General features: G+C 41.8%; 1 protein-coding gene and 1 long non-coding RNA gene across 2 annotated transcripts in view; one reads left to right on the top strand and one right to left on the bottom strand.

Annotated features, from left to right (window-relative positions):
* Positions 1–21885, bottom strand: part of SERPINB7 (serpin family B member 7) — a 53326-nt gene extending 31441 nt beyond the window's left edge. The window contains exon 1 of the mRNA XM_025931321.2: positions 21794–21885. The gene's annotated coding sequence lies outside the window, so the exon portion shown is untranslated. The remainder of the gene's footprint in view (positions 1–21793) is intronic.
* LOC147575677 (uncharacterized) overlaps positions 1–23453 on the top strand; it is a 28378-nt gene extending 4925 nt beyond the window's left edge. Inside the window, exons 2-4 of the long non-coding RNA XR_015242638.1 lie at positions 12476–12589; positions 14612–14740; positions 23354–23453. This is a non-coding gene — a long non-coding RNA (uncharacterized LOC147575677). The remainder of the gene's footprint in view (positions 1–12475; positions 12590–14611; positions 14741–23353) is intronic.

Raw genomic sequence — 23453 nt, 5'->3', positions numbered from 1 at the left:
TCTTTTTGTCCTGTCCTCCATCCTTCCCCTACTTTCCCTTTATCCCAGTTTTTTTCTGGCCCGAAATTTTCCAGAAACATATCTGTTGGGTTTGTAATCCCACCTGGCTTCTCTAGATGCACACCCTGAATGCAGCAGCCTCAGGTAGAAGCTGAAACTTGGGGTGTTAGTTCATTCTTGTCACTCAGCCAGACTCTTCTCCACCCTTCTGATCTGGCAATGGAAAGCCACATCTACAACACCTAGATTCTCCCTCCTAGAATACTGGCTAGAGTTCATCGAAATGGGTTTGCCCCTTGCTTAAGTGGCCACATGTAGACAAAGGTAGGTTGGGACCAACTGGGTGCTGACACCTTTACCATCAGAACATACCATACTGGGGCATACATTCCAGTGTCTGTGCTAACATCACATGGTTGAGCTCCTTGCTGTATCCACCCGCGTCTGCTGTGCACAAAAGGAACTACAAGCCTAGTTCTTCTCGCTGAATGTTTTCCAAAGAGTCGCCAACGCTTACCCAAATTACTGGATCCTCTATTGTAAAGAGCTATTGGAATCTGAAGGGGCCATAATCTTACAGTGGCTTGTCAATTTTGTCTAGTCTTGTTTCTTTCCCAGGAAGAAGGAGATCCAACTAGCTTATCCAAAATCAAATGGATCATTTTTTTTTTCAACGTTTATTTATTTTTGGGACAGAGAGAGACAGAGCATGAACGGGGGAGGGGCAGAGAGAGAGGGAGACACAGAATCGGAAACAGGCTCCAGGCTCTGAGCCATCAGCCCAGAGCCTGACGCGGGGCTCAAACTCACGGACCGCGAGATGGTGACCTGGCTGAAGTCGCACGCTTAACCGACTGCGCCACCCAGGCGCCCCTCAAATGGATCATTTATTTCCATGATGGTCTATGAGTAATATAACAGTAGAGAAAAATAAAGTCACAATGAATCCGGGAAACTTGATTTTGACTTAGCAGTTTCAATAAATTTTCTGATGGAGAAGGCTGCTGTTAATACGGAAGACAGGGTTACAGATGGATTTCCTGTTCTCTGTATTCTCATTGCACAGAGCTGAAATACGTTGAATTCCAAATTCTTCCTACCATCTATCTACCTGTTGTAGGCAGAAAGTACTTCCAAGTGGTGAAACAGCCAATAGGTAAAAGGTAAAGAGATTCGAGTGACACATAAACTGGCCAATCCTCCTGGAATTACCAAGAGTCAATCATAATTAAAGTTCTCATCATTGTTTCCTTCTCCACTTTAACCCAGGCAACTCTCTTACTACCGTCTTTACAATAGGCTATTTAGAACTAACCAATCCCAAAGTGACGTAAGTCTGGGAAGGAAGTTCAGCCATGGGAACTGGTGTGTCACGTCAATTCTTCTCCTTTGCCACACGTCAACAACCCCAATTTCCAAAGGCCTCACTGGTTCATGAGTACAGATGAGGTTTCATAAATTGTAATAAGCTAAATTTGACTGTCTCTTGCCCTCACTTATTTACCCAGGACTGAAGCCTGCTATGATGCTTGAGGGTTCCCAAGGAAACAAATTTGCTCACCAGCTAGAACCACCACATAAGCCTTCCATATTTCTTGTCTGTTCTGGTACCTTCATCAACATCCTCAACCTCCAGGATCCTTGAGGCTCCCTCACCCTTGTTACTGCTGCTGGTGCTCAATGAGGGAGCACTGGTGTCCCTACCAAGAATACCTTCCTGGTGCCCTCACAACTGTCATGGAGGGGTTTTCAACATCTTCACTTGGCCCCATGAAGAAATGGGAAGAAGTTCCCTTCCCTGCTCATATTATACTGTATTGCCAGGCACCTAGCAGGGATGCATCTCCCAGGATTTGTCATCTTAACAGTTTCTTTGGCTGATGCTTATCCTTAGGACCAGACGAATAACAGAGGTTCCTCTGTTCTTGTTTTCTCACTCGCCCATGGTGCCCATAAATGCCTATGCATGAACATCCTTTGGATAGGCTCCTTGCCTCAATTAAACAATAATAAGTAGGCACTTTGGGGGACTACCGAGCCATCATATGACCCAAATATGTCTGCATTTTCTTTAAAGTAACTACTGCACTTTCTATCTTTAACATTTAATACAAAGGCTTTATCTGAAGCATGTTTTTCTGTTACTATCCTCAAATGGCCCACTAGGCATATATTCTCTTTAAAGGCATAATATAAAGTGAATAAAATGCCCACTCTTTCCAACAGAAGTCTGGGGAATAAAACAAAGTAGTCTATCTCGACCCAAAGGCATCTCTCTTTCTTCCCTCATGTTTATGACAGCGTCTGGTATTTCATTCCGCCTTAATAAATACTATTGAATTAATGAAAGGGCTTAGGGTAAAATAAATGTTATGACAGAAAAGCAAACAAGTGAGAGCTCTATGGAAGGAATAATTAATTGGAAGTGGGAGTCTTAAGTAGGCCTCAGAAGTGAGCAAGCATTTGAGCTGGATCTTGGGAAATGGAGAAAATGAGAGGCATTCCGGGGAGACAGAACAGCAGGAGTGCAAGCCCCTGGGAAGTGCTGTACACAGTGTGCTCTCGGAATAGCCCACAAGTACCTAGTGAGGTGGCATGGAGGGCTGGAGGCCCCATAGGCTCTGCGGCCTGGATAGGTGATGGACGATGTCATGAACAGAGACAAAGAACCCAGCAGGAAGAGTATGCGGGACAGGAGAAGAAGAGGTAACAAGGTCTGCTTTTGATATGTTGAATTTGAGATGCCTAGAGGACATCCAGCTGGAAAAAAAAAAGTACTTGGAAATTCAGGTCTGTCTATGAAAGAGGCAGTTGGCGATGCAGATGCGAATTTAGGAATCTTTGACACTGGGATGGTAACTAAAACCATGACTGAGATTACCAGACAAAGGGTCCAGAGCAAGAAGACTAAAACCTCATTGGGAAGGATCCCTGAGACATTTCTCCATTTACAAGATAGGCACAGCAAGGATCTAGACCCCTAATGAGACTTACAAAGTCCAGGCAACCAGCTGTGGCTAGAAATTACCCGAAGAGGAGCTAAGTAGCAAGGTCGCGTGACTTCTCCACAGTAGCAGCAGGAAGTCCAAGAGCAGCACAGAGAAAAAAAATGGTTGGGTTTTGAATTTTAAATGCAGATGAGGTGGATTCAAAGTTAGTGTTGATGAAAGTGTGGTTGAAATGGTGGAGCACAAAGTTCAGGTTAGACATAGCGTAGTAAAGAGAGAGCATGACCGTTTTCACAATATCCCAGAGCAGAGACTGTTTCAGAACCATGGACATCAACACATGATGCTCCCACCCGAAATTCCTGTAACTGCCCTGAGCATGGTGAGCCTTGGCGGGCTACAGAGAAGATGGAATGTGGGGCACCTGGGTGGCTCAGTCAGTTAAGCATCCGACTCTTGGTTAAGGCACCAGTCATGATCTCACAGTTCATGGGATCAAGCCCTGCGTTGTGCTCTGCAGTGACAGAGTGGAGCCTGCTTAGGATTCTCTCCTTGTCTCTCTGTCCCTCTCTCTCTGTTCTTCCCCCACTCATGGGTGTGCTCTCTCCCTCTCTCAAAATAAATAAATAAATACACAAATAAACAAACATTTTTTAAAATGTTTATTAAAAAAATGATGGAACATAAGATTATGCACATCACTATGCTGGAAGACAAGATGTTACTAAGCATGTTTATTGGGAATGTGGGCCACACAAAGGTCAGTACATGTGACTGGGGTAAAGGGCTCAAAACTTCAGAAGTGGACCCTCTTCAGCAGATAACAAGGTTCACATGTGCTCAGAGAAATGGGCAGCTGAGGAAGACAGGAGGCTAGATATTAGATGGCATACCAACGTGAATGTTCAAGCCAGGAATGCTTGGAAGCAAAATCAAAAACAGTAACTAAGATGCCAAAGTCCTCTAGAGTTCTAAGGGGGTAACTAAGAATCTGGCAGATGGGAGAAAGGCGAAAGGGCAATACAAGAAGATAGAAAAATTCTCTGAAAATAATGGTGGGGAGCCACCATTCTTACCTTCTTCTCCTGGCCTACCTTCTTCTCCTGGCCTCAGATAAGGAGTTCATAGGGAGTAAACAGCTTCCATTGAGAAGAATTTGTAGCAAGTACTCAGAATAAATTCAGGATTATATGAGGTATGGGTTGAGGAGGCTGTGAACTCTGATTAGAGAGCTCTGTAGTTGGGCTGAGAATACACAGTTTCTGTGGTGAAAGAATACTAACGGGAAGGGCATACTGGAGGGTGCAAATCTAGAAGGGTGCTCTGAAAGGGGACTGGCCTATGGCTTAGTGCTGACTTTCCCAAGGAACAGAACAAAAACTCTTTATTATGTGCCTTCCATAGTAAGATTCTAAAAGGGGCATGATAAAAGCACATATGGGGAGTAAAAAAAGAAGTCCCTGTCCTCATGGACTTTTCAGTATACTTAGGGTGAAAGGACATTAAAATGCATACAAAGAAGGAGAGATATGGAGTGGCATTGACAAATAATACACAGTCTAAGTGTATAGAGTTTAGAGTCTAAGTGGACAGAGGCTGAGATCCTCGCAGTCTGAAGTTGTCATGATTGCGGCATGGACGATGCCGGTTTTGAACTTGTGTGTTTAGAATGAAGAGAAGCAGGAAGGCTACTCCGGGAGAGGATGTTCGCATCGGAAAGACCTGACCTGAGCATTAAAATTGACACCTTATTAAGGATTTGTTTCAAAATAACCCCACGATGTGGCAGAACGACGTGGGGATGAAACAAGACTGGCCACGTGTTGAATCTGTTGAATCTGGTTGGTGGATACAGGGTTTGCTTTAGACTACTTTCTCTCTCTCTGTCTCTGCATGTGCTTCAGAAACAATAAAATGTAATTTTAAAATGTCTATTGGAGGGGTGCTGGGTGGCTCAGTCGGTTGAGCATCTGACTTCGACTCAGGTCGTGATCTCACAGCTTGTGAGTTTGAGCCCCGCGTCGGGCTCCATGCTGACAGCTCGGAGCCTGGAGCCTGCTTCGGATTCAGTGTCTCTCTCTCTCTGCCCCTAAACAACTCACATTCTGTCTTCTCTGTCTCTCTTAAATATTAAAAACAACAACAACAACAATTTAAAATGTCTACTGGAACGACAGTCTAGGAAGAGAACAATAGTACACCATTAAATCAAGTTAAAAAAAAAAAAAGGATAAAATACACATTTCATGTCCTCACTGCTTGAAGGGGAAAGAGACCAGTTTGGGTCCCTTATAGCATTCATGTGTAGGTCAAGTTTGAGAGCTGGGACAGAGACCTGTAGGAGACCCCTGAGGACTAGGCTGCCGTATTTTGACTGTTTCCTCTACTACAACCATCATCGTCACCCTCTTCAGCATCAAATATTCCTCTGTGAGCTCCTAGAGTTGGCAGGGAACACTCTGAGGTATGCACATAGTCTAATCAAGATCTACCTGTCATTTCAGGTTTATGTTTTGCAATCCACGGGCTTGCTGAATTCTCGTTGGTGGGCTAGGTAGGATTCAGTTCGATCGAGTAAGTATCCAAGGCAGAAGCAAGAGGCGAGAGAGTAGGAGGAAAACTGGGAGGAAGTTTGCAGACCTCCAAAACGCTTAGTCCTCTCACTACACTAAATTGTTTACTGACGTAACGATGTTTTCACCTTTTCTCCCTGAAGTTTCTCTTTACACAATTTTTAACTGTTACAATACAGTTATGGCCACTTCCTTTGAAAAGCAATGAATTCATACTGCATCGCTTCTGCCTCTTCTTCAGCAGCACTAGTTTTGGAGGTTATTATTAAAATCCATCAAAAAGCATAGCAATAAAACATTACTTAAGGGAAATTTCCTACACATCTTAAAATAGATTACGACACTCCCTCCCTGGAAGCTGAAGTCATTTGCGTTTTGTTTTGTTTGGTGTTTCATTCGTTTGTTCTGAATTGCAGACACTGAAATTTTATTATAAACTGTGTGTACCCTATCTAATCCTCTAATCTAAGTTATCTATTTGAGTAAAACCTTGCAGCAGCAAGTTCCATGGCTTAATATCACATTGCGTCATGGTTAATTCATCCTAAATGCTTTGAATGCTAGGTCTATTTTTATTTCTTGTATTCTCTGTTGTTGCGAGATGGGCAGGGCACAAAAGAATTCCATTAGTCTACATCTCTTATTTACATGTCAGTATTTACCCAATCTTCCCTTCTCGCTCTTCCTCCTCCACTTTCTTCTTCCCCCTTTTATTTATGAAATGAACGAGCTTAGCTCTCACCTGGCCATAAATACCGTGATGGAGCATTCTCCTCCGACATTTCAATGAATGCAGTCATTGGAACGTCCTACAATCTTTTCCCATGAGAATTTCAAATATTGGAGGCCTTATTGGTTTCCACTTATTTCTGTCGTGTCATTTTGCACTGGGGTCATGGTCACAAACAACAGAATAATAAACGGTAAGTTCCCAAAGAATTGAGTCATCACTGTTGCTTCTTAGTAACCTTTCCTATTTGAACTCTTTTAGTTCTAGCTTCTTAAGAAGCAAATTAGAGTCCACTTTTCCATCTCAGAATGTGAATTTCCCAAATAAATGCAATAATCGGCCCCATTTGATTTCCTGAATTATATTTTCACCCCAACTGGAATATCACCTATCTTTCATGAAAAATAAAGATTTGAAATCCGCAGACTCATTAAGCTTTGAACAACTTTGGTGGTCAAGTTGAACATAACTGATGTACAGACATCCCCCACTTCTCCAAGTTAAGCCACTTGGCTTTTAAGGAAAGACCTGCATCAGTAGGTCTAACGGAAATAATTCCAAAGAGGAGTTTCTCTTTTATGAGAAAAGGTACAAAATGAGTTTTGCAGGAGCCACTGTAGAGGCAGCGCTAACCTAGCAGCGAGAGTGGTACTTGCCCAGCTCCTTCCGGGGAACCGCACAAGGCGTCTCAGCAGCAAGCCCCAGACCTTTGAACTGTGTGTGTGAGCATCTGGGCTTTGTCTCCATTTACTGGTGCATCTGTGTCCTTAAGGTACCAGGAAAGCCTAACAGGGGTTATTTTGGGGTCAGAGAATACTCAAATATTTGCCATGTAAATTAATAGTCATCGCTTCTTCTTCTTCTTCGCTTGAGGCCGTTTCAGCTTACAAAAGGATAGTAGGGGAAACCTTTGTATTTAGTTTTTCTATAACCTTTTATTTCCTCATCCTTTAACATCATGGTTCTGGGGGCGCCAGGGCGGCTCTGTAGGTTAAGCATCCAACTCTTGATTTTGGCTCAGGTCATGATGTCACGGGTGTGACATTGGACCCCAATTTTCTCTCTTTCCCTCTCTCCATGCCCTTCCCCTGCTCCTGCTCTCTCTCTCCCTCTCTTTCTCAAAATAAATAAACTCTAAGAAAAAGTCACATTCAAAGAAAACACATATCCCACTCCATTTATTAGCTTCCTTCAAGAGACCATTCTAAGGACTTCGCAAAGCCTGCCACACAAAAAGTCCCTCCTAGATCCTTTTTAGATCTCTCTTCCCACCCCCAAACTTTCACTCACAGCAGCAGCTAAATATCCTTCTCTGTATCACAAATACATATTTCCTCACCACGATTATGCCCCACTTTCCATTCACCCCTTCCTGTTTTACTCAAGATTGCAGTATCCCCGCCCACGGAACACCTAACGGCAGGGGACCCACCGCTCCTCCCCACCATGCAAAGTGCATGCACATCTTTTGGAAGTTCAGCTTCTCTCCCACTCTGATTACATTTCATGAGACTATCATCCCCCTTTATTCTGGTGAAGGGTGGTAACATTCTTTGGCGTGTGTGTGTGTGTGTGTGTGAGAGATAGAGAAAGAAATGGCAATAAAATAAGGTAAGATGCTAACATATTTACACAGCATAGTCATCAGAGTAAATCTAATGGACCTATATGAATTTTATATCCTGAGAACAGAGAATACACTCTTCTCAAATGCCCATGGCTAATTCATAGAACTTGACCATATACTGGCTCACAAAGAAAGCATCCATCAGTGGCTTCAACAAAGGGAGTACTGCAAACAACACCTTCTGATCCCATCGCAGCACAACTAGAGTTTACGAACAAAAACAGAGCACAAAAAGACCCTTCTACATAGATAGTAAACGTCCTGTTAACTCCTAGGGGAAAGGGAAAATAGAAACTAAAATTACAATAATAATAATAATAATAATAATAATAATAATGACACTGGTTTCCAGTTCTAGTCAGAATAGGAAAAACATATCCCACCCCATTTTTTCCTATGAATTACAACTAAAATCCCTGGACAAAAGCCATGAGACGACTGTGAATGGGGGGAAAAAAAGGAGGAAGAAAGGCTAGAACCTCAGGACTAGAGGCACAGCTGGGTCTTTACCCTCCTATACATTCCAGCCTGTGTTCCATACTTTGGAAGTACTACCAGGGACAGGAAAGAAATCTTGAAGGAAAGCCTGTTCTCTCCAGCCAGAGGTCTAGGAAGAGGGTAGCCCGGCAGGACAGAGCCCTTTAGACCGCACCCAAACAATTACAGGCAGCTGTCATGAAGGAAGCAACGCCCCAACTCCCCCTCACCTTGGCCTGGTTGCGGCAGAGACAGTGGGGTGAAACCACGGTGAGCGTCCCCACCCTACCTCAAGCAAACAGTGTCACACGTCTGGCCACTGGTGGTGGCTGCAGCCACAGAAAATAGAACCCTACTCCCTCCCATTTACACTGAGAACACAGTCTTTGAGGTGGGATCTTGTCCACTCTGACCACCCTGAAGGAAGGAAAATGAAGAATACAATAACCAACAAACAAGTAGCCCCCTCCTCTCCCAACTAGAGAGTTTGAGAAGGATCACACAAAGGCAAGAGATGGAAAAAAAAGATCCTTCAAATTTGTATATGAAGCCCCAGGCACACACCCCTGTTCCACTCATCTGTAAAACCAAACAGAATCAATAAAGCAAACACTGGGAGAAGGGAATTGTGGTGCAGTTTCACACAGGCCTCTGGATAATGCACAAGTGGGGCAGACCAGAATAGTACCGCAAAGATTGTGGCAACTAAATTGACACTAAAACCACAGCCTACCAAAGGGAGCCAGGACGTGCTTTGTAATAATAAATGTGTTAAATCCTACCAAAGAGAAGACTGAAATGAAACCAGAGTCTCCTTACAAAATACTCAAAATGTTTAGGATACAATTCAAAATTCATCATCATACCAAAATCCACGAAAAATCCCAATTCACATGACAGAGGATAATTAATAGATTTCAACATCAAGATGATACAGGTGTTGGAATTATCTAATGAGGATTTTATTTTTATTTATTTTTTTAAAATATTTTTTACATTTATTTATTTTTGAGAGACAGAGAGAGAGAGTGTGTGAGTGGGGAGGGACAGAGAGAGAGGGAGACACAAATCCAAAGCAGGCTCCAGGCTCTGAGCTGTCAGCACAGAGCTCGACGCGAGGCTCGAACTCACGAGCTGTGAGATCATGACCTGAGTCGAAGTCGGATGCTTAACCGAATGAGCCACCCAGGTGCCCCAAATGAGGATTTTAAAACAGCTATTAGAAGATGCTACAACTAGCAGTTTCAAACACTTTTGTAAGAAATAGAAAACAAACAAATAAATGCAGATACACTGGAAAATCCAGATGAATTGGATAATTCCCTAAAGAAATACAGATTACTAAAACCAGATTAGAGCTGAGAAACTTAAACAGACCAATTTCCATTAGAGAAATAGAGAGCATTATTAAGGAACGACTCCACAAAAAAACATCAGGTACAGATGGTTTGACAGTAGAATTCTACCAAAATTCCAAAGACCAGAGTCCCAGTGCTCATTATTCTAGAACACTGAAAGGAAAGAGAACATCCCAATTCCTTCCCTGAAGCAAGTGTAACATTGATACCTAAACCAGAGGAAGACAGTAGGGCAGGGAGGGGACACATACCACACATCACAAATATTCATGCAGAAATTCTAAACAAAATATTAGCAAATAGAATCCAATACGACATTAAGAAAACAATACGCCAATACCTTGTGGAATTTATTACAGAAAGGCAAGGTTAGCTCAATATTAGGAACTTTACTGCTATAATATACCATATTAATAAATCTAAGGAAAAAATATTATGATTATCCGGACATATGATGAAAAATCCACTGACAAAACTTAATACCCATTCGTGATTAAAAAAAAAATAATTTAAATGCTGAAGAAAAAAGATGTCCACTATCTCTGCTACTACTCAGCTTTGCACTGAAGGTAGGAGCAAATTCCCTTAGACAAGAGAACTCAATCAGAAGAATAAGAGTGGATGAAAAAAATAAGTTAAATCACCTGTATTTTCTAGATGCTATAATAGTATAGCTGGACAGCCATAGGTAATCAGTAATAAGAGCAAATCAAACAATTAAAGAATTCAATGAAGTAGCAGGCATAAAAGAAACATTAAAGAAAGTCCACAGTTACATCCAAATACCTATGGAAAATCCGAATATGATAAAGGCAGCATCTCAAATCAATGGAATAAAGACGGACATTTAAATAAGCAACTCTGGGACAATTGGGTTGTCATGTAGAAAAAGATAAAATTTGGGGCGCCTGGGTGGCGCAGTCGGTTAAGCGTCCGACTTCAGCCAGGTCACGATCTTGCGGTCCGTGAGTTCGAGCCCCGCGTCAGGCTCTGGGCTGATGGCTCGGAGCCTGGAGCCTGTTTCCGATTCTGTGTCTCCCTCTCTCTCTGCCCCTCCCCTGTTCATGCTCTGTCTCTCTCTGTCCCAAAAATAAATTAAAAAACGTTGAAAAAAAAATTAAAAAAAAAAAAAAAAGAAAAAAATAAAATTAGATCCATCTCACCCCATCTATAGGAAAAAACGCCAAATGGATAGGGATCTAAATGTAAAAAACTGAATCATGGAAGTACTAGAAAAAAAAATACTGGTCAATTCCTCTTTAACTTCTGTGAAGAAAAAGGCTTTGTAAAAATCCAGGGACAGTAAAAGAAAAGATTAATAAATGTGACTAAAAAATTAAAATTAATGCGTGTCAGAAAATACCAAAAACCAAGTCAAGCTATAGGAACATTAACAACATACACCACAGACAAAAGGTCTATACTTCGAATATGTAAAGAAGTCTTAAATGTGAAGGGCAAAGGACCAAAAACTTGATGGAAAAAATGTAGAAAAGTCGTGACCAGGCAATTCATACACAAAAGAAATTTTTTTAATGGACTTTTTTTTAAGAGAAATTTTAGGTTCAGGGCAAAACTGAGTGGCAGGTAACCAGATTTCCCGTATACACCCTGCCCCCATTCATAGCTAGCCTCCCACACAAACAATGTCTCCCGCCTAAGTGGTACATTTGTTACATCTGATGAACCTACAATGACACATCATAATCACCCAACGTTTATAGTCGATATTAGAGTTCACTCTTATTATATATTCTGTGGGTTGGACAAATGTATAATGACACATAGCCACTAGTATATAGTATTATACGAAGCAGTTTCACTGCCCTAAAAATCCTCTGTGCTCTGCCTACACATCCCTCCCCTCCTCCCCACTCCTATTTTAAATGTTTATGCAATTAAAAATACGGGATTTCCTCCACTGTTCTTATGTTTAAAAATTCCCTCTGTGCTCTGAGATTCAATATCTACTTGCCCATGTCTTCTGCTAGTTTGTTTTGTTTCTTTCTGTTATTTTTTGGTATGAAATGAAGACCTACTATTTAATAATAATAATAATAATCAATTATCCTACTAGTATTCCTTTAAACTCTCTTCCCTCCAAATCTGGGTGAGTCCCATTCATCACAAGCTAAGTTTTAACTATGTAAGTCTATTTCTGCATTCTATTCCATGCCATTCATCTGTCCATTTCTTTGCAGTGAATTAAAACTGTTTCATGAAAGTGTGTTTCAGTATTTGCTAAGGCAAGTCCCTCCAATTGCTTCTCGCTTTCAAAACAGTCTTGACTATTTTCAATTCACTTAAATTTTCTACAGAATTTTAGATTTATTTTTCAAGAAAAACATCCCATTACAGAGTATAGTGGAATTAATGTCTGTGATTTTAAAAATACATTGAGTCATGTGTTCCTTAAGGAGACTAGCCTTGTTTCTCTGATGACAGCCACTCCTGGAAGACTAGTATGAAGGCTCCTCAGGACACTTCCATCAGCAGCTTGGAAGGAGCAGGAAAGAACATACAAGGGATGTAGAAAGAGATAGAGACAGAACTCAAACAAGCAGAGACCTGACTTCCTTCAAAGGGCCAGACTATTCAGTCACTCCATGTTTACCTGAATATGAATCAGACAGAAAACAAATTTGGTTTCGTGAAACATCCAAAAACAGTGTCACTGGGGTACAGTCTGCAGAAGAACAGAGGTGGCATCTTCGTAGGTTAGATAACCAAATCCCATCTGCTTTTACATTATTCTACTCCAGATCCTGGGACCAAGGCTGTAAGTGACGGAGAACAATTCACCCAAACGTGTCAGATCATCTATCACTCATAAGAGTCCAAGTCTTGGGAGAATTTTCTTTTACACTTAAGGTTGGGTAAGTTTCACTGTTGGGCCTGCCTTCAATTCAGTTCATACCACGTAAATGGCATGCAGTTTCTGTTTTCATAACTTGGGAAATACTACACAACTGTAATTGTTTCGTAATGCAATTCTTTATAGTGACCCATTTAGAAACACAGGTCAAACTTGTTCTTTTCTGGGTTCCTTGGCCTGGAATATGTTCCCAAGTCCCAAAGCATGGCATGGTGAGATGACAGAATTCAAGTTGCCAAAAATTAGTAAAATAACTTAGTGCATGTTAGTAAAATAACTTAGTGCATGTTCCAAGGACACAATCTTTAACAAAGGAAGCTAGTTATAGTCTTCTTTGCCCAATGGCCACTAATTTCTGTCTCACTAAACCCAAATCAAAGCTATCACTAACACCTGCAACTCTCCTAGCTCCAGCCCCTAACCTTTCTCTGACTTTCTGTTATTTAAAGTACTCTACATAAATGCTTTATATTCCCTTAACACCTTAACAACAACTACTTAAAATGTGGACAAGTAATAATCCTTTAGGTCAAGCAGCTGATGAATTGGAACATTACCAAATTTAGTTTTGGCTGTAACTTCCCCAGGATTATTTTAAAATAAAATTATTTATGAGTGGGACTTTTTTAGACCCACTAATAAATTTGAAGTGGATTAGTTACCACTTTTTTCAATATTGAAACTAGACTATCTCAAACATAAGCAGCAAGAAAGTTTGTAGCACAAAGCTACACAGAGAAGACATAAAGATTTCAACAATTCCCTGTAGCAGTTCAGAAAAATGATGTCTATATTTTGATAATGAAAAGCAGAGATTTGTGTGATATTGGTTAGGGTGCTCAATCTCTTTCTGGAGTTGGACTTTTATCCATCCTTTTATTCCTTTCCATAATTACAAAGTGAGTCTGTGGCTAACCTCATCCACCCAATTCCCAAGGTTATAGAATATGTTTAACACTAGACCATAGTAGCTGGGCCCCCCTCCCTTTATTTCTGATGGAGTCTGAAAGTAAGGATATGACCTAACCTCAAACATATCTTATCAGCCTCTTAATTCACAATTATCTGCTAATATTATAGGCATGAGAGTAATTCAATGTTTAATTTAAAATGTTATGATATTTATATAGTTCTTGTTTTATGGTCAAATACATAAAAATAAATCTAGAATGTGCCACTGAATATAGTGAAATGTGTCATTATGTTAAGTGACTCTTCTCTTCCTAAATATTCATACCTGGAGAGGCCACGTTTAATAGAGCCCTTATTTTACCTATCTGTTTTAAAAAGTTAAGTGTTCATAGCAGTTGGTTGTCAAGAGAGAAAATGCTCAAAACCACAGAACAAGTGAGGGTCAAATGGGTCAACAAAACTCAGGCCTCTCACTCTGTCTCCTGCGCGTGCCCCTGCCCCTCGGACATCTTCAGAGGTGGATGAAAGTCTAGTGGAGCCTCTACCCATCCTCAGTCTCCTCTGCTGGATCCTCCTGTCTGCTTCCTGCTGTAAATGCTGGTCCTCTCTTCCCACCCTCTCTCTGGAAGATCTCAGCCACTCCCATTACTTCCATGGTCACCCACCACCGAGGACTCCCAAAATTGCATCTCCAGACCCAAGATCTCCTTTAATTCCTATATTCTAATGTCTACTGGACATCTCACAAGCATCTCATGATCTTCCCTCATGATCTTTCCCCAAACCTGTTCTTCCTTTTCAGCCCTTCTCTCTATGCAAATGGAACTTCTATTAGTCCAGTTGTTCAGCACACAATTTTGAGGGTAACCTTTGAATTCTCCATCTCCCCCATACTTATGCAATCCATTGCCAAGTCCTACAGTGAACTCCTACTCCAAAACCTATCCCAGGTCTATCCACTTCTTATCATCTCTTCCTGGACTACCTTAGTCCAAACCACCATCATTGCTTATATGCCTTTAGAGCTGACAACTATAGCTCTTAAGCTGTAAGAGCTTACAACTATGTATATGTGTATTTGTTTAATGTCTGTCTCTCCTTTATACTTTAGGCCCCATGAAGGCAATGCCTGTGTCTGTTGTATCACTACAATAACCTCTATCTTAGTAGAAACTAACAATAGTCCTTCCATAAATGAAATTACAGAAAGAAGAGATGACTAAACAATCTCCTTTTGTTGGTGAGTTTTCCGAGAAGTGGCGTTTCCCATGTTGAATTAGTTGAAAGCCATCAACCATATTAAAGTTAAATTTTAACTAAATATTGATAAAATGAATTATATTCTTATATTCCATAGATATGGGATTAATTCAATTGAATCGATACAAAATTTGAGATGAAAATGCCACTGCAAGGGAAAATACTTCCTCTTAGATATCTGATCTGCTGGAGAACAAGCCCAGTTGCTTCCATGCACCAACCCCCATGTGCACTTGCTGAGACAGCCACGATACCCAATCAACAACCATGCCAATGAAAACCATGCAGATCAGATCCTTGGCACATGCAGTCTTTCATGAATGTGCCTGAAGCTAGGATCCTTAATATGCATATAATCTCTTCCCACTTCCCTGCAGCCCATAAACATGTCTAGGAGGCCACTGTGTCCCCTACCATCTGATCCACATACTAATGCACATAACAATCTTTAAGTCAGACTCAGCCGTAGTAGAATGTCTTGGGCAAGTATGACCTGAATGAAGATGCAAAGACTGTACACCAGAGATAAGAGGGAAAAAACTGCACAGTCTTATTTTGGGAGGAAATTCCATGGACATTTTGGCATCATTCACAAAACCAAAGAAGACTATTAACAGAACCAATTTTTTTTAATGTTTATTTATATTTGAGAGAGAGAGACAGAACATGAGAATGAGCAGGGGAAGGGCAGAGAGACCGAGAGAATCTGAGGCAGGCTCCAGGCTCTGAGCTGTCAGCACAGAGCCAGACGTGGAGATGGAACCTATAAGCCGTGAGATCATGACCTGAGCCACAACCAATGGAGCCACCCAGGCGCCCCACAGAACTTATTTTAATAAGGTTGCCCATTCAAATCCTTCATCTAGTGGTTCTTCCCCCTCCAGTCAGCAGTTCCAAATTATCTACTCATTGATCCAACAAATTTTCATCAAGGGCCAGCCAACTGGATGTTAGGCTTGCGCCACACTGTGGGGATGCCGTGGTAGGTAAATTAAAACACCGTCCCAGCCTTCAATGGGACCAAAGTTTGGTAAAGGAGACAGCTGATGAGCAATTACAAGGCAGCAGGAAAAGTGCCACAGGGGGGTGTTGTCTGAACAACCAAGAAAAAGAGTTCATTGAGAACTAGAGGGAGCAGGGAAACCCAGCAGAGACAAGTGGACTTGATCCAGTCTGGAGGGGAAGGAAGCCAGAGCCACACATGCAAGTGTTCAGGGACAGTAGGGAACATGGCAACCCTTTAAGTGGCTGATGAACTACTGGTCAAAGGCAGAAAGAAAAAAGAATAAAAAAAAAAAAAGACAGACTAGGGGAAATAAGAAAGGAAGAGAAAAAGCTAGATAATGAAATTAAAAAGACAATCAGGATTTTAAATTAACCCATCCAGTTGTAGAAGGAAAAAAGTTGTGTATGTCCAGAGAGGCCTGAGTGCTCCATTAGGTCCCTGTGTCATGCTGTGTCATGTGTGAAAGAAAATATATATTGTTTCCTAGCCATCAATTTTAGTAGGCAAGAGTCAGTAATGTACCTAGAACGTTGCTTTTCAAACTGCAGATTATAATCCACTGGGGAAAATGAAATAAATTTAGTGGATGGACATCAACATTAAAAAAAAAAAAGAAATACATTGGTACATGATAAGACAGAATAGTATAGGACACATGAGAACAAACAAATAGAATAGATCATAAAGCACTGCTCACAGGAAGGGCAAGTATTATTTCATGGGTACCCATGCATGTGATCAATTACAATTGCTTGATAACCACCCACCAAGAAGTGGGTCCAGTGACGATTCCAATCAAGTCTTGGCATCCCTTTGAAATCTTTCTTAAATATTTAGGGCTTACTAAAGCTCCTGGACCCTGGCCAAAAAGGTAAAATTCTTGCTCTTTGCTGTTAAGTGAACTTGGACGCTGGGAGAATGCCTTTGAAGAGCTGGGCTCTGTGCCAAAGGTGGGGAGGAGGGGCCTCATAGTGGTCGTTCACCTTGGAGGGAGGGTCAGGGAGGGAAGCCTATCACACACAGCCACCAGGGTTTCCATGACAGTCTTGTGTATGTCACATATACCAAAAATCCAGATGCTAGGAGGATCTGGTTGTTTAAACGCGCCCATGCACTAAAGCATCTTTTCCCTGTAACTGTCCCAGAAACTTCTCTCTACAGTCAACCACTGTCTCTCCAGGGGCCAGACACAGAAGATTTGAGACTGGATGATAAGAGCCAAGCCATTGGTGTTTAGAGCCAGTTTCTAGACAGTGGTTCTATTTCTGAGGGCTTCGGTGAATCAGGTAACATCTTTAAGAAAGGAGTTCATGACTTTTTGCTTCACTTTATATTAACTAATCCGTTCTAGGCAGTGAACATTTGTTTATTATAAAATTTAAGTCCCATGTGCCACTCTTCACCAGCCAGGACATGCACAAATATCTGAGGAAAAAGAATTCATCTCCACGGATGGTGTCAGGCTCTGGGCACGGGTAGGCAGTTGGGCTAAGTTGTGGTCATGATACTAATAAAGATTTCTGGGGCTTTATATCTGTAAATATTTTAAAGTCACACCAATCGTGCCATTTGTTGCCTGCCACGTAGGCCAAAGTTAGCGATGGCAGTTGTACCAAGTGTGTGCATGACAGGGGCGGGGCCAGGTGCTGTGAGAATGTGGCAATGTGACACTGAAGGTTTGAAGAAGTAATTACTAGAATATGTGGACAACACACCCTCCTGGTAAAGCCACTTGTGGTTGAGGGACAAACAAGCGAACAGGAAAGCACCCCTCAGAAACTAAAACTTACCAGAGAGGCAAACTAGACTGTGAACTCGAAGGGGAGCTCTGTTGATATTTTGCTAAGTGTGGTGTCCAGTGTTGACAATTATATGAAAGACTGAGTATTGCAGTGCAGAAATTTCGAGACCGTTTATTTCATCAGGAACTCCTGGGAACAGAGGTTGGCAAACTTTTTCTGCGAGCGACCAGACAGTAAATATTTTGCGTCTGTGTGCCGTATGGCCATCTTTCACAGCTCAATTTTTCAGTTGTAGCGTGAAAGCAGACATAGCAAGTAAGGAAACAAATGGACATGACTATGTTCCACTAAAACTTTATTTACAGAATCAGGTTTGGACTGAGAGCTAAAGTCTGCCAACTCCTACCCTAAAGCATTAAATGGCCCTCTGGAAATCAATGAGATTAAAGACTTTGGCAAACCACACAATTGATTCTTGACAGACCTCTATCCAACTTTATAACTTAAAACTATTACACCAACTAAAACTATAAAAAGGCAACAGCAAATTAGCCTCTCTCTTGACCCTCACAAGCATATCCCTCAATATCGTTATTTTATTGTTGTCATTATTGGTATTCCTATTTTCAGCTGAAAATTTCAAGCGATTCAATTGCTTTTCCAAGGGTACACATGCTGTAATAAATAGAATTTATGCACAATCATTTGACTCCATAAGAATCAGAAAATCCAGAATCCAAATTTTTGTTTTGTAGCTAACCAAATTTCCTAGGCAAGGAAGATAAAGTTTCTATGTTTCTAACTCGAAACACGGAACAGAAACTTTCAAAATGGTAATGGTGACTAACTTGGGAAGCAGTAGAGAATTTGAGAAAAGAAAGACTTAATTCACTGTTATGACAACTACAAAGAAATCAGAGTCCTTGTGTTTCCATTTCCTCTCATCTCTTTTTCTCCTCCTTCTCTCTCTCTCTGTCTCTCTCTCTCTCTCTCTCTCTCTCTCTCTCTCTCTCTCTCTCACACACACACACACACACACACATACACACACACACTCTGAGTCCCCCCAAAACTCTGGAAATAGCTGGCAAAATCTAAAATGTAGGACAGGAGTCTTGGAGGAAGCTGCCAGGAAGTCTTGGAATGCCAGGCCTAACCACCCTAGGTAATTGATGCCTTCTAATCTCACAGAATCTCCTTCACCAGCTCCCCCCAAAATACTGAGCAGGAACCTCTGTTTATCCTCTACCCTGATTTCAACTGCGATGGAGCGGAGGTCCAGACCCACTTTGTCATATGAGATGAATGGCTTGCCTGGCTTTCACAACCTTTAACAAGAGACCGGGCTGGGACTGCTGTTAGATTGTGGTGTTGTCACTGGATCCTTCTGCGGGTCCTGTGGGTGTGGCTGGCAGCAAACCACTCATAAATGGATGCTCTGTGCCCCACGGACAGAAATGGCCAGTCACTGTCCATGTGCAGGAACACACATTCTCAACCACTTTGCTGAAACACTTCATAAACCCACCCCGTGTAATGATTTTATGAGACCTGGCACACAGCAAAGTTCATAATCTGAGCCTGGAAACAGGTAGCAACAGGTGTGAGAAAACAGCTCTGGTCTTTACTTTGTATCCCCTACGGCATGCTCTCATTACAGAACATCATGTGCCCTGAGATGAGTACCTTCCTACTTTTAAACTTCAAAGGCTCATGTATAAATCCCTAATATTTATCTCAATAAATGTTATTGCTATTTGTTTCCACCTTTGGTGACAGGTAATAACATATTGGTCAACCATTACAATGATCTTATATAGAGAACTGTAGACTTTTTACTGGTGATGTGATACAATTCTTGTCCATAGTTGAATAAAGATTTTTAAAATTCTTCAAGTTTGCCTCACTAACTCACCTTTAAAATGATACTATTGTAAGTGAATTCTGTTCAGTCAACCTGCAAACTCCAGTGTCTGCCATTAAAACAGGCTAATTGTAATGTCAAGGGGACCAGTGGAAAGAAATCAGGGTCCTTTGCATCTTATCCCTGATTTTTGTCCCTATTCATGCCTCCTCTAACCCCAAAATTTCTCAACTTCTCATAGGAAAAGAAAAATTGGGGGGGGGGGAAAAGGTGGGGGAGAGGAGGGGAAATGAGAAGAAAAGAAGTATAGAAAAATCGTTTTTCTTCATTTCAGAAATAGGAAACAAAAAACAAAAAACAGGAAGCCTCTAGCTATGGCCTGAAATGCCACCTCAATGCAACACTTCAGATTAAACACTGTGGGCACTAGGAAATTACTAACATTTTCCCTGCCTCCTTCCAACAGTCCATGCTCTGTGATGGCTGGAGATACTTGGAAAGAGCTTTGGGGCAGGCAGAGCAACTAACTACAGGAGGCTTTCCAGGAGAGATGATGCTCCAACTCCTTCTGGAACAAGGAAGGAGAGAAGCCAGTGAGGTTGACTGAGCTGGAGGGAAGGGCTTGGGAACAGAGAATCTCATGCACTACGGTCCTTGGGGCTCCAGCTTCTCTCTGGATGGCCCGGACAACCAGCCTTATCCCATCTTTGCACCTCTGGGGAACATTCTAAGACTGGAGGGCTTGTACCTAGAAAATGTCACAGGTAGAGCTTTTTATCTATTTGCTGGTGTTCCAGGCAGCATCACCTATGGCAACACTACCAAGTTCAGACAGGAAAACATAATCTGATTATTTCTCAAAGAATAAAGGAGGAAATCTGTGTTTGCTTTGGAGCAAACCCAGACCCCATATTCTGTCACAAAACATGAATAGAATAACACACTTCCCTAGTGTGAAACTGAGGTTTTCAGTCCGCTCTATACGGATCTCCAAGCACTTTTCAGCCAAACAAAAGACTTCACATCTCTTTTCTAAGATAAACTTCCAGAATAGTTTTACTTCATCCCTGTCAAGGAATAAATGCAACTTGATTTATCAATATAAATATAAGCTTCTCTTCAAATATGTTAGGATTGAAAACTCTACCATAGACTTTGGATCAAAATCTTCCAGCTACAACTTTGATTAAATGCAAGGTTTCCTGTTGTAGTTCTGTTCTAACCGCAGATGTCAGGGCCTCACAAATTAAAAAGTCCTTTTCCTTCCCCTCCTCTTGTGTCATGCCGTTTGGGGGCCCCATGAGAAGCCCACTCCCTAGTCCATCTTTATCGAATGCAAAAATACTAGCAGAGATATCCAGGCTATAAATTATTATAGAAGACAACATTTACAGTACAGAGACCTTCTAAAGCTCAGCTGTACCCAGCTTTGGCTTTTTTTGGAGAACTTTTGATTCTGAATAAGTTTATCAAGTACTCAAAAGCTCCAAACATTACTAAAAACAACAACAACAAGTTCAAGCCTCTCACCATTGTTGCTAGAAGTTGCCAAATATCATTGATAATAATGAAAATATCATCAACAGGGAGCATCTAACACGTAGCAGACTTTTGGGGGGGAATGCAACTTGTCATCAGGGTTTTAGATCATTTGCTGTTAAAAAAAAAAAAGTAGGGGACGCCTGGGTGGCGCAGTCGGTTAAGCGTCCGACTTCAGCCAGGTCACCATCTCGCGGTCCGTGAGTTCGAGCCCCGCGTCAGGCTCTGGGCTGATGGCTCAGAGCCTGGAGCCTGTTTCCGATTCTGTGTCTCCCTCTCTCTCTGCCCCTTCCCCGTTCATGCTCTGTCTCTCTCTGTCCCAAAAATAAATAAAAACGTTGAAAAAAAAATCAAAAAAAAAAAGTAGAAAACACTAGCTTGTAAATATCCATTCATTCATTCACACATATTTATTCATGTCGTTACGCCTGGGGGATAGAAAGCCCAGATGCAAGCATTAAGTGTATTCATTCAGTGCATAAGTTATCTTTTATAAGCATGGCTTTGTTCTGCAATTGGCAGGCATTTTTCACACACAGTAAAGAACAAAGCTGATTTTCCTATATCCAATATGTCGGCCAGTGAGATAGAGGCTGCCATTCACTGTCATCCTCATCGCAAAATTACTCTACAACAACCCTGAAGAGAATAGAGAAGGACAGGGGAGTTTACAATGCCTTCAGGGAAGCAAGAGAAGGCTACAGTTTTACCAAGCAAGTCATTGTCTCGCTTCCAGAAACCCAGATGCTGGAGGCAAAGCTGTTCCTCTGAAGGCAGATAAATGCTCACACAGACAGCCCTCAGGCTCTGGGGGTTGTCATCCATTTTAGGGTGTCTGAGAATACTCTAGAATAACCCAGCATGCATAAGAATGCCACTTACCTCCTCCCACTGCAGTTCTGCCACCTGCACTGATGGGCTCAGGTTCCTCCTGCCTCCTCCCTCCTGACTCCTCACTCCTCCCACCTCACCTCTGCCAAGGTCCAGGGAAAGTTCTCCAGAATTCCCACTGGCTCAACCCCTGAGGGAGAGGCCGGTGACTACAGCAGCAGTAGTGACAGCAATGCACGGAAGTCCCTCTCCCCTCCCAGACGGCACTAGTACGAAAATCATGGAGGGGACACCAAAGAGGCATACCAACTAGGCTTCCCTGTCTAGCTCAGGAAGGCATACGGCAGCCCCCTGCTCAGCAGGAAGCCTAGGGTGGTGCCATAGTGTCTGTTATTCATCCTACTATTTGTTCATGAGCAAGTAAACCACAGAAAGAAAACATCCCCATCTAAACTGTATGTACCTGGATGTTGGGCAGGTTATCAGTCAAGAGCCAAGAATCAGAGCCAGCAGAATAGAACACAAAGAAGGGATGCACATGAGGGTAAGCCAGAGCCAAGAGGGGCCAAGCACCAGGTGCAGGACTCAGACAGTCCTGGCCTCTGCCCAGGACTGAGACCATTCCGAGGGCACTCACTATCTAGAGTTCAAATGGTGTCCCTGGAAGATGAAACGACTCAAGTCCCAGATCTCAAGATAAGCTTGCAACACATGGATGGTTTTTGCCAATGACAGATGGCAATGTGCGACTCTGGAGAAACACTGATGACCCAATACACAGCAGAGACCATATACTCCGAACCAGACGTCAGGATATGTCTCCTGGGAAGCACACTTTTGGTGGCAGAATACAGAAGGGTGTGGTGTACTGGAAATTCCAGCTCCTCACCTTGCACCCATGTGACCTTTGGCAAGCTCTCTAAGTCTTGCTTTGCTTATTTGAAAAATGGGGAGGATTTTAGTAATGGGGAAAAACGGGGAGGATTAATGGTTGAGAGGATTATAGGTAGCATATGCAAAGTACTTAGTATATAGTAGGCATTTAATAAATGTGTTATTAACGTAATAACAGATTGAGGCAGTCCTGGAAAATCTGTATCTATAATGAGAACTGTACCTATAATACTCTTCTATCTACATGTTACCCCACTACTCAAGGTCCATGTCAAGTCTCCCCATTTTCACCATCTTCTATATGAGCATGCACCCATATTGATTTCTTTCATTCTTGATAATATGTTTTCAACATATATTTTACTGAATGTTCTACCTTTTAGATACAATTTTACCTTGTCAGTTCTAAGTCCCTCCTAGAAGATCTTTTCCTGAGCACAGAAAGCAAGCCATGCTACTTTAAAATCCCAAAGATTTAATATAACATAAGAGACCTGGTAAGCATTTGAAAAATATATGTACTTAATTAATTGTGGTCCAAGCAGTATTTTTGGTTGGCCGTGACTATAAACATCCTTCATATCCATCTGCACATTTCCCAAATTATTTTTGAAAGAAGACTTTTCATGTTTGCATTGCACCATGATCTATATGGAAAATAAAAATCCTATCCACCTCGCAAAATTATTGTCACTTTGCTTTTGTCATTAAATACAGCTATGGCCCTGTGACAATGGAACATGGAGATGTCGTGTCTGTGTGCTGAAATAAGGAGACATCCCTGCTTGTGTTAAATAAAGTCAGCCAGCATCACCGA

The sequence above is a fragment of the Puma concolor genome, chromosome D3 (assembly GCF_028749965.1).
Source record: "Puma concolor isolate L17-30 chromosome D3, mPumCon1.1.hap2, whole genome shotgun sequence".
NCBI classification, from domain to species: Eukaryota; Metazoa; Chordata; class Mammalia; order Carnivora; family Felidae; genus Puma; species Puma concolor.
Note: the sequence above shows the minus strand (reverse complement) of the source record. Positions and strands in the feature narration are given on the sequence as shown.